We start from the raw sequence: 13329 nt of genomic DNA, 5'->3' as shown, positions 1-13329 counted from the left end.
TAGATTTTTCGCTATGCTGACATCAGAATTAAGTGTATAGGTGGCACACAGTAAGCCGCGATTTTCGATTCCCCCTCCCATACATGAGCGCTTGTTGTGCTATTGAGGAGGCGTGTGTTATTACGTGAGCACTGGGCGGATCAGGGTGAAGGTCAGATGACGCGCCTCTGGCTAACACACGCCCCCACTATAGGCGGGGCTGACTCGATATCTTCTCGGCGTTCAAGCGGCCGCGTACGGCCATCACAGCGCCGAAGCCTTGACACGCAAAAGTGTGAGGCTATTCTGCTTGACAGGCAACTAATGTTAAAAAGAGATTTTTGCTCCTGATGAATTGTGGCTCACATTGCCATAGCGAAACGCGTTGAGCCGGTGATCTTGTATTACGACACGGCTCTCTAGGCAGGGTGTTACTTTGTATCAAGCAGCGCAACAGCTGACTTGGTAATGCACTTGTGGTCTGAGACCATAACCAAATACTTCATTGTTTTGGGCAGGCTGATGGAGATAGCTGAGTGAGTGTCCACATATACTAGCACCTTGTGGATGCTTTATACCTACCTGGGTGTACTTCACTCGCTAGCTATTTCACATCGCTTATCTAGGTAGATCCGCATACACGCACCTGTGCCTGGTTCACTCACATGAACCGTGTCCTTTTCCCTTGCCAGCATATATTAGCATTTATGTGCTAGCTGGATAGGGATCGAGTCTCAAGTAGACACACAATCGCTGGTAGATGTCTCTGAACTAAGTCAAAAACTGCTTGTCTTTTAAGCCTATCTCCCAAGCCCTTCCAAGATGCTCCAGAATTGTTATTACATGGGGAATGCATGAAGCTATTAAAACAGACGTGTCAGGAGTGGTGAAAGGTCCTCTTTAAACCTCTTATATTCTTCTACAGCCGCTGACACAGTCTACGTTGCCTGTAAATTCAAATTGCCTTTAAATTCACATTGTGATGTAATCTCAGTCTGTTATCCTCTTAGATACATTTCATATACTGTATTAGCGTCCATTTTTCATCATCTCTGAATATGTTTAACTCTCATCATTTTTATTTCATTTGTCTATAACATGAAGAGCAGTCACTGGGTCACCTGATTGAGAAGAATCTCAATGTAATATGTGTGTTAAACCACTATTAATGTTAAAGGGGTATCTCTACTGTACATATCTGTGGTTGTAAAGGGGGATTCTTAATCACCAATATTTATGCAAATATCGATAATTAATATTCATAAATGGGAGGAGCCGTCTATTGATAACTCCGCCTATTTATACCTTTATATAATAATTACACAATACCTTCGCTATGCTCTACACTGATCACTTATGCTGACTGCAAGCGCCTTACTAACTCGCTACCGCTAACAAGTACACGCCACACAAAAGGGTACAAATATAACAGTATTTATTACACCACGCAATACACTAATAATACACTACGCACGCAGTACACTACTAATACACTACGCACGCAGTACACTACAATACAGCACTAAATATCCAATCCTAAACTACACTACACATTCCCATTTCCACCCATCAACTAACTATACAATACACACATTCAATATTAACAGCCCACCCACCTAGTACTGTATACTATCCCTACAGGGCAGACGAAGATAGACGGTGGTCTTACAAGCCGACCACCAAGCACAAATATATCACAGGAGGGGATTAGAGTGATCAGGGCGACAAGGGGTGTAAAGGGGTACCAGGATCAGGGGAAAAGGGGTAGGGATACAGAGGGTTCCAGGGGATATATATATACCAGGGGATAGCAGGAGGGAGTATCTGAGGGTTACCAGGGGAGTGAGATAGTACAGGGGGGGGTCCGGGGGGTATATCAGGGGGGGTCCGGTGGATATATATAGTGCAGGGGGGGTCCGGAGGGTATATAGAGGGCAGGGGGGGGTCCGGAGGGTATATGGAGTACAGGGGGGGTCCAGAGGGTATATAGATAGTGCAGGGGTCGCTCGTTCGTCTAGGGGTGCTCGTCAGTCCAAGGGGGTCTCCTTCAGGGTGGGTGGGCGGCCGGCTCTGTCTTTCCTAGTGCAGGCCTGCCGGACTTATATGTCCGGCCGCCCGCACTGCCGTACCGCCCACACAGCGGCGCGCGAGCGCGCACCACAGTGCAGGACACGTGGGCCGGCGCGGTGAGATGACGTCACCGCGCCTGCCCGCGCGTCCCTGCACGCGCACCGCAGGGCCGCGTGCACTAGCTGACAGGCGGGAGATCCTTTGATCTCCCGTCTGCAGCTCTTAGCATTCTGGACATCGCAATGGTAATTGCGATGCCAGAATGCGCATAATAGAGTGAGCGGAGGTATCTCCTCTCCCTCTATTATGCTTAATTATCTTCAGCAGGGCTGCAGATAATTAGAACAAAAGGATTCAAATTCTATTGAATTTGAATCCTTTTGAGGTCACCAGAATGACCGGACCTTGTTCGGTCATTCTGGCGCCTTCACCCAGATTACATCAATGTAAATGCTTGGGGCACATTTACATTGATGCATCTGTGTCCATGTAGGGGGGGGGGATTTATATGGTATGGGGATATATTCATATATATAAGATATACAGGGGGCATTATAGGATACAGGGGGCATTATAGATAGATATATATAAATATATATATATATATATATATATCTATCTACCTATTAAAGGGGGCACATACATATATGAATTCCCACAGGGGCATGAATGAGCCCCTGGGGAATATCAGAGGCAGATGGGCGCAGGTGCTGGGCACATCTGCGCACATTGCCCTCTGAGGGGCTAACATATACATGGCACATGCATATATCACATTATGTGAATTCCCACAGGGGCATGAATGAGCCCCTGGGGAATACCAGAGGCAGATGGGCGCAGGTGCTGGGCACATCTGCGCACATCGCCCTCTGAGGGGCTAACATATATATACATATATATATATATGCATGCCCAGTAGGCATGCATATATATCTATGCATACCTGCCACCCTTCCTCAACAGTGGTATATCCACAGGATATGCCAGATATGTCTGATAAATGGGGGTTCCTCTGATCCCATCTTGACTGGTAAGGAGGCTGAACAGAGAGATAATGCCTATTTGTGACTTTCTCAATTTACTTCAGTGGGAGTTGTTGAGGAACGGTTGAGACGTGTGCATATATATCCATGCATGCCTGCAAACACGTGCGGGCATGTATGGTATATATATGCATACATTAACCACCGCATCATGGGGTGATGCCCATGGTGATCCCCAGGGGCTCATGGTGGCCCCTGTGGGAAATATGTGGTCCCTGGAAGCTGTGCCCCCTTATAATCCCCCTTATATTAGTATATATATGTGCCCCCTTATATATGTCCCCTGTATGTGATGCCCCAGATATATGCGAGGGTGTGTGTATATATAGATATGTGTGTATGTATTTGCACACGTGTCTATGTATATACACTTATGTCAGCATGACAGTATGTATGTGGGCTTATTGCTGCCCATTCATACCCCCGGTTTTGTATGTGTTTATAGATGAGCCCCCAAGCATCTGTGGATATATATATGCATATATGCAATTCCAACTGTTATCAACAGAGTTGTTTAGAGAAAAACTTGTGCTGATAGCCTGTAGGATAACAGCTGATTAGCATCTAGTCCCCTTTTGTTCAGGCCCAAAGCAATCAGACTCTGTGGCACCGTTGTGAGGGGACCTTCTAATCAGAGACATCAAAGACCTGTTTTTCCACACCTCTGCCCCATGGCCATGCCCATTACTCCCAGCATTTTTGGGACTAGGAGGGGGGACTAAGGCACACTATGATGTCACATGCCTGAGGAAGGAGGAGGGGGTTGCTTTTGGGCTATAAAACCCCGAACCGGACAGAGGTGCCCTCTCTTGCAACCAGACTAGATTCAGAGACGCATAGGAGAGAGGAGCTCCATGATGACCACCTGGATAAGGCCTAAGTATCACCCCTGGTCCTGTAACCCCTATATTTGTGTCCTTGATGTGCATCTTGGGCCCTGCCTTACAACCCTTGCCTTATTGTATCCTTGTTTGTACCCCTGATCCTGTGCCACTGGTTCCCCTGATTGTATTTGTGGTTAACCCCACTGTATCTATTACTGGACACCCTGATCCCCCAAACCCTTGCCTTATTGTATCCTTGTTTGTACCCCTGATTCTGTGATCCCCCAAACCCTTGCCTTATTGTATTCCCCTGTTGTACCCCTGATCCTGTGGCCCTATTAGTACCCCTGATTACCCCCACTCCCTGCTGTGTCCCTGATCCCTGCTGTACCCCTGGTAAACCTCAGCACTCACTTGCAAGTAACCCTTGCAGTGCTGAATCTATAGTGTCTATGGCCTGCACTCCCTTGCAGTGCCACCGTTAACCCTGTAGGGACAGTGATTAGTCAGGCGGGTGTGTTACTGATATTTGTGTGTATACGAATGTATTATTGTATTATATAGATAGTGTGTGGGGTGGAATTTGGGATTGTGCTGTGTAGAGTAGTTAGGCTTGTATTGTGTTTATTGTAGTACCATTTCTATACTGCGGTGTGTACTTTTGTATGTATATATATTCATATCCATTGAGCTATGAATATATATAGATATAGCATATTGTTAGACTTGTATAATTGTATTGTGTAATAAATATTCCTTATTGTTCATAATACAGTGTATGGTGTTTTTACTAGTCGCCGCCGTAGTATAGTGATAGTAAGTCGCACGTAGTGTAGTTCAGTGTAATGTATAGGCAAACAGAGGTAATCAGTAGTGCTATTGTTATATAAAGGCATAAATGGGCGGAGTTATCACTAGATGGCTCCTCCCATTTATGAATATTAATTATCGATATTTGCATAAATATTGGTGATTAATATTCCCCCTTTACAGGAGTCATGGAAACAGCCAAGCATACTTTCTCAGTTTTTCATTAACTCCCATTGAATGAATGTATAGAGCTGTGTACGTGCACTGTCACCTCTCCATTCATTCTCTGTATAAATGCAATGGTCATTAAGGGAACACCTGATCAGTGTGGGTCCCAGATGTAGGACCTTCATGTATCAGACATTCATGGCATAACCTGTGAATATGCCATAAGTAGGGGTAGATATACTGTATAAATAAAAGAACAATAAGGACATTTATAACACCCTTCACTCCAGAATTCTGTCTTCAAAAAGTCGCAAAATAGGGGCTTTGCAGCTTTTAGCACTTACTTGTTTGTGACCACCACTGACTCCAGTTTTGAAAAGTGGGTGTGGAAGTGGGTGTGGTTAGCTATTTTAATGTGTCCCATTCCAGGAGACTTATTTTTTTTAATTGCAAAAAAGTTGCATATTCATTCCAGTAAAGGGATGACATAGAAAAAATTGGAGTAGCAGTTCTAGACAAAAGTGTTATGTTTAAAGATGCACCAAATTTTACAAACAATGCTCAACATTTGATACATTTGGTGCAAAGTACACCAATGCAGATTCAAGCAAAACTGATTTCAAATTTAGCCTCATGATAAATTCCTCCAAATGGTACTAGATTTTGGGCAAGCGACATGCAGAACAGGCTGTGGTTAAATTAGCAGAATTCACCCTTACAACTGGTAAAGAATAGAGCAACTGTCCCAAAAACAGATCTGGAACCTGCACCCAAACTTAATTTTATGTCCCTTAACAAAATCCTGCTCTGCGACCATTCCAATGTGTTTTGCCAGATATCAGCCAATCACAGGGACAAGTACGTAATCACCTTGCAAAATGTCCCTCCTTGGGCCATATCGACGTACCTAAGGGATTGGGCTCGAGGTCAGAGGGTTCTTGTAACTGATAAAAACAACTCTAATATACTGTTACCATGTCTTTGCCAGTTGACCCCTGATGAAGCTGTATCACAACGAAATGTGTGTGTGGGTTAAATAAGCAGATGGCAGTGTTGATCTATCATATATGAGTGAATGGTTACTAGAGTGTAGGCGCCTTCCTTCTTAGCAGTCCAACAGACAATCAGTTCAGATATTAATTCGGTGAGTGAATACATACTAATGTCCACGGTTCGATGACAATTCTGAGCTAAAGTGAAGTAGAAGGTTTTTTCTGTCCTCATGTTATGGAGGCAGAATACAGCTAGCGCACAGATCGCATGGGAATAAGAAATTTAGCAACATTAAGATCTCTTTCACACGAGTGGAAGGCATCTGGATACAATGCGTTTTTTATTGATTCAATGTTGATTGTTGTTCTTAGTTTTTTTTTTTCACATTCATGGAAAACGCATCAAAAACTGAATGCATCTGCGCGGAAAAAAACTGAAACTAAAATTAATGGACCAGATTTTCAATTGCAGAAATTTCTGCATCAAAATCTGCACTTGTGACAGTGTATATGTGCAGCCAGCCAGTCGCAGGGGCAACACGTGAGGTGCACGGTGGACCGATGAGGGACCAAATAATAACACACAGTTCATCAGTTTTGAGTGTTGAGGTGTGGACAGCACGAAATCCTCCGGGGCACGCTCTGTGGTAGGAAGCATCAGCCAAGATGGTGGTTGAGGTGCCCTTGATGCTAGGGGTGCTTAGGGTACTTGTTGCGGCTGAGTCCCTTGATGGTTTTTGTCGTGACGCCAGTACCGTTAATGGTGGTACAACCAATAGTGGTAATAATGAGGTAGACAGTGGTGAAATGCAACTCACAACTTTTACTTTAGATGTCTTTGGTTGCAGGAGTACAACAATGCAGTTTCTTGATGGTACAGAGTTGATTCTGCAAATCCACTGTTTCTAGGCTTTTCAGGTTTTTAGTTTTGGGAGCAGTGGGTTATTTTCAGCATCAGTGCAATTTCGGTGAGGTTGCCGGAGGCTATGGTATCCTTCACCTGAATATCCCAAAGGTCCTTTATGCCTGGTTTACGGCTTTTATCCTTTGGATGTATATTATTCTGTTCTTATGTCCCTTGCTAGACTAAAACTTTTCCTCAGAGCTGAAGGGCTGGATCTGCACCTTTTCACTCTCTCAGCATCAGTCTTCTAATCACTGATCTCCACACTGACCTGTCTCTGTCCTCACTGAACTAATCTCCACTGATCTGATCTGAAATCCCTCACTAGGCCTAACCTGAGTATATATATGACCTAAGTTATATCCCCATCTAGTGGTGGGATGTATAAATTACACCTAATCTGCCTGTTAACAGGGATTTTGCAGATACATTAATACAAAATCATGCATTACAACATAGTACTGTTGACAAGGTAAAAAGTGCTTTTAAGCAGTGCCCACACACACGTAGTGGGAAGCTGCATATGTATATGTGAAGGTGTATATAGTATATAGTAGCAAGATTGTTTTTCAAAACACCAGTGGCAAATATTCAAACAGTATATTCCACCCTAAGCTTTACTCCTTTCTGTGGCCTGCCCCTCTCTCTTGCTGCTTTACTACTGCAATCAAAGCAGAGAGGGAAGGCTTGGCCACAGAAAGGAGCGGAGCTTGGGTGCACCAAGAGCAATGGTGATGCCCTCATTGAACCTAGGACATAATATACTTATCAAGAAAAAGTATAGGCACGGAACCTCAGATCAACATAACACAGTGTCTTAACCAGGTAAACCACATGTGTGTATGCAAACAGCTGAACAGGGAGGTCACTGGTGACAGATTCCCTTTAAGCTATTAACACTTCCATTTTTTAAAGCATTCTTACTTTACAGCAATTTTTCCACACATGCCTAAAACTTTTGCACTGTATTTTGAAGAAACATTGGGGCTTAGAATACTCAAACAAATAAGGGTATAGAGAGTTCATGCTCCACAAGAAACAACTACTGATCTCTGAATTAGCAGCTCTATAAGCAGGGATTGAAAATTAAAAGAAATGTAGAATTTATTCAACAATACAATGCAACTTTAAACTCTTCATGGAAATAGATACCTACTTTACATTCAAAAATTACATGGCAATGATGCTCATTTAAGTTTCCTTCCAAGATAAGATTTCATTGACTTTGTGTTTTTTTGGCTTATCTGTCTTCGCTTGTGATTTTTTTTTTCCTGGAAATATAATATTGATTAAAAAGGAATCCATATCCATATACCATATATATTCAAAAATTTTAAATATACTGTGCTGTCTATTCAATTCAAAAGACTGAATTATACCATGACCTTTATTATATATCTTATCAGCAAATGGATGGACGTGTTTAGGTCTGCTGGTCATTCATAAAAAAAATCTGAAGCTTATTCGAGTCATATTATAGCCATACTTGTTTGTGCTATTGGACCATAAATGACTAAATCTCAGCTCCAATGTTGGCCAGACATAGTTTTAATGTGTTCCAATGAAAAAGGGTGTAGCTTTCATTTGGATGGAAAGTTTGAACCTTTGGTAAGAGAATGTTACCACTGACATATTTGCAGTTTCTGTTACTGATGTTAATAAAAAAAAAAAAAATATGACATTTTGAAAGATGGAAATCATTGAAAGGTGATGTGTGAAATCATGAAAACCCACAGGGGAATTTTTCTTTGAAGAAAAGGTATTTATTTCATGTCGGTATGCGCTGTGCATGTACAGTATTTGGCTTACAATTGGCTTTTGTCTTATGTTGATTATGAAGATCCATGTAGGTTTCTGTATTTATGCTGACATAAAAGATGGACTGTTTTTAGAGCACTGAACACATTCTTTCTAAAATACTTTATTAACTTTCAGCATACATATACTTTATCTGACCATCTGACCCTTCAGCTTGTCTGAGATATCTTTTTTTTCCACAAACTTCAGTTTAGATATCTTTGCTGTTCTTGGCACAGATATGAGCCAAATATGTAGCCTGAGGTATCAGAATATTCAATCTTGACAAGTCAGGTTCAATGAGTGTAAATGCAATTCTTCAGCCATTCTGCCACAGGGAATACTAGTGATTTCTCTCTATGTGGTAGGACTGTTACCTCTGTACTGTGATATAATACTACGCGTTATCCTTTACCACCATACCCATCTAATTATCCCTGTACTGTGATATCACTGTGTTCATTGACTCTGTACTGTGACATCGGTGTGTGCATCATTCTTATCCTTCTACTTTGTGTCTGCCCGCTGCAGTTTAGATTGTAAGCTCTTGTGATGTGATGTGATGTAATGTCAGTTTTTTTTGTACTGTGAAATCACTCTGGTCCTTAGCCAAAAATTGTGACATCACTATACTGTAATTATTATCCTTGTTTGCTCACATACCTTTGTGCCTTATTCTTATACATAATTTTATCATCTCTGGATTATAACAGTATTTCTGCTCTGTGTCGAAAAACAGGACTGCTAGGAGGTCGAATTATCCATGACCACTGCTCTAGGCTCTGGTAGCAGCCGCATCCTCCTTTCATAAAGACGCCCCCTCCTCCTGTTGATTGACAGGCCCAGCGAACGCGCTCGTTCTCTGGCTGGCCCTGTCTGCATTCAATATCTGGCGCCTGCGCTGTACCTGTCTTCAGTCGGCGCAGGCGCACTGAGGGGAGGACGCTCGCTCGGCCGCTCCTTCCTCAGTGTGCCTGCGCCGGGTGTAGATGTGATGTCATCGGCGCAGGCGCATTGAGGATGGAGCGGCCGAGCGAGCGTCCTCCCCTTAGTGCGCCTGCGCCGACTGAAGACAGGTACAGCGCAGGCGCCAGATTTTGAATGCAGACAGGGCCAGCCAGAGAACGAGCGCGTTCGCTGGCCCTGTCAATCAACATGCGGAGGGGGTGTCTTTATGAAAGGAGGATGCGGCTGCTACCAGCAAGTAGCCGCCCTACTTGCTGGTAGAGAGGTAATTTACATATTATAAAAGTCCTTTTTTTTATTAACTACTGAACCAAAATGATTAATAACATTATGTATTAATATATCGCAGTATAGGGATTATAAGTACCCCAAAAAAATAAAAGACTTTAGTGGGGTGACAGAAGCCCTTTAAAGGGAATGTGTCATCAGAAAATGAACAAGTTTTTATGTTAAACATATTTTTTAATAATTTTTGGTGATGTTATGTTTAAAACGGTTTTCTGAGATTTTTTTTACTGACTCAGGATAGGTCATCAGTATCTGATCGGTGTAGGTCCGACACCCAGGACCCCGTCGAGACGGCCGCGGCGCACCTGTGAGCGTCGCTGCCTTCTCACAGCTCACCAAGCACAATGCCGTATATTGTATAGCGGATATGCCTGGTATCGCCCTCAACCCCCGTTCTGGGGTGTCAGACCTCCACCAATCAGATACTGCTAAACGGCAAATATATTTTTCTTTTGCCACTAATACACGCCACAAAAGGCTTTAGAACATATAAATGCACCGCTGAACGGCAAATATATATTTCTTTTTTCACTTATACACGCTACAACAGGCTTTAGAACATATAAATGCACCGCTGAATGGCAAATATATTTTTCTTCTGCCACTAATACATGCCACAAAAGGCTTTAGAACATATAACTGCACCGCTGAACGGCTAATAAGCCCTTTTTTCAAACTAATGCAAGCCAAAAAATGCTTTAGAACATATAACTGCACCGCACAAGGGCAAATAAGACGTAGAAATATTTCCTTGTAATAAACCCTGTTAATGGCTGTATCAAACAGCACTTGCACCCCAATAACAAGAACGGTTTGCTGGAATTACAGAACTGTATAATGGCAATTTGGATCCCCAGTCAGTGCAGCAAGGAGTAATTGGATTGTTCCTATTACCCAGGCTGTAACCTCCCCTACTGAACCCTGTTCTACATAAATGCTGTGAGTCGTTACCACGAAGCGTGAGGAAATTGGAATCGAATAATTCCTGAAATTTGGATTGAATTCCACTTCGTCATCTTCGATTCGCTCATCTCTACTGTACACCTTTCATTTCAGTCAACTAAAATCCGCACTTTTCATGCCATTTTATTTTTGGTTTTTTTCCTCCCTTTCTCCTCCTTACTTGAATTTGGCGTGGCCCACTGTAATTTACACACTTGGAACTATGGGTAAATGCAAGGTTGTGATAGTCTATCATGTTCACACTATTAAAACAAGCACATATTATGTACAGGTGTACATCATACAACCTTACTGTAAGTGAGTAGATAAATTAATCAACAGTGTGCTAAACTATTAATATCCATGAACTTGAACTGAAATGTATCCTATATAACATTTTAACATTTTGCTCTCTTCACTGATCCTGATAAAGAGAGAAATTTCCATATATAATTTTATAGTCACCTTTGTTGGACTGAAAATATCCCATTCATTTTTACTAAATTGCCAATAGTAATCATTCAATAATATATGTTACCAGGAAAATGAAGGGTCTAAATCAGTTGTTCACCAAATTCTTTACATTAAAGGGATTGTCTTCACTGTTTATCAGCACACCATCTAGCTTGTAGCTGTGGACGGGACAAGCAGTTGTAGTTACACTGCACTGCTGCTCTGATCCAGATGAGTGAGGACGGAGGATACAGCACTCACGTGAGTGCCACAACCCCACCAGCGCTGCCAACGGTCATACCCCTACTAATCTCATATGCACTGCACTACCCCTTTAAATTTATATATTGTTCAAATTAACAATCACCATATTTGTGTTACCTAGTTATAGCTTTAAGGACATAAAAATGCAGATTTCCATTCATATTCAGAACTACTGTGTTGCATATTTTTGTCGAAATTTAATCTCTCTAAATGAATGTACAGTACTATGGAGTTTCCATATGTAGAAATACCTACCATAAAACCTGTACCTCATTGGGTAATGCGGATAGAGTACGACCACCGTAGTATCTCCAAAAACAACCCAGGTCTAAATTTCCAGTGGACGGAAAAAAGTTAAAACCCATAGTTCCCAGGTGTCCACTATATCAGCCAAGCCGGTGACTTTATTACTAAATCATGCAGCCTACTGTGAGTACATTTGAAGCCACAACGTGAAAATATGTGTTTCAACCTGAACTGTAACTAATTCATCATAATTGAATACATTTCCAGCACACAATAAAAAGTGGCATGATGGAAATCTGGATAGATTTTCTTTGAAGGAAAATATACCAGCAGAAATAGTTTATTTCAAAAGTAGTAATGATTTTCAAGTAAATTATTTTATTACATCTTACTTTTTATCACGATAAAGATACATTTCTTAGAAATACTTATACTATAGAAATAAAAAGTGGGAACACATTGGGGTTCATTTTCAAAGGCTTTTCTTCAGGTTTTTAGTGTAAAATAGTAGGAAAATTAATCGAAAATGACAAAAATGTGGTGACTTTTTATGTCTTACACAGCTGTGTTTTTTTAAAAAGTAGGTGGAGCTTAAGGGAAGGGACAAGGTCAGCTCTGCCAGACAAATTTAATATAATTTATGCCAGAAAACTGGCATAAATTATAAACATAATCTATGCCAACTCCTACCTGGCACACAGACATCACAAAAGCAAAAAATTTCTTAAAGGGCACCTGTCAGCAGATTTGTACCTATTAAACTCGCTGACCTGTCACATGTGCGCTTGGCAGCTTAAAGCATCTGTGTTGGTCCCATGTTCATATGTGCCCTCATTGCTGCGAAAAATGATGCTTTAATATATGCAAATGAGCATCTAAGAGTAATGGGGGCGTTGTCATTACACCTAGAGATTCTTCTCTGTCTGCAACTGCTGCGTTCTCTCCACCTGGATTGCCAGACGTGATTACATTTTTATTGCCTGGCGCTGTCAATCAAAGTGCAGAGGGAGCAGCAGTTGCATAGAGAGCAGAGCCTCTAGGTGTAATGACTATGTCCCCTTTGCTCCTAGAGGCTCATATTAAGATATCATTTTTATCAGCAATATGGGCGCATATGAACATGGGACCAACACAGATGCCTACAGCTGCCATGTGCACATGCAAGAGGTCAGCCAGTTTCATAGGTACAAATCTGCTGACAGATGCCTATTAAGAAGCCAGCACTTCTTAATAAATTAGACGCATCTTTCGCCAGAGTGTGAAACACTAATCTTTAGTAAATTATGATATCTACTGTGCTTTGATACCTATTTTTCTTCCTGCTCACTATCACCATTTACAGAGTTTTTAGTTAAGGAAAGGGGAGCTACAAGCTTCTGGAAGGCAAGGAAGATACCAAAAGCATGACAGAACTATGGCAATGTGTATTGCTACATTATCTAACAAAATATAAAAAATTGAAGAAATGCATCAGTATGTGTAGTCCCCTGGAGCAGGGGTACTTTGAAGTTTGGACATTTGTGGAAATTTGCCCCTGTTTCCCCTTTGCAAAGTCATCAACTCTTAACTTTATTTCACTTTAA

Source organism: Bufo bufo, chromosome 4 (assembly GCF_905171765.1).
Source record: "Bufo bufo chromosome 4, aBufBuf1.1, whole genome shotgun sequence".
NCBI classification, from domain to species: domain Eukaryota; kingdom Metazoa; phylum Chordata; class Amphibia; order Anura; family Bufonidae; genus Bufo; species Bufo bufo.
The sequence above is the reverse complement of the archived record's forward strand: the minus strand, read 5'-3'. Positions refer to the sequence as shown.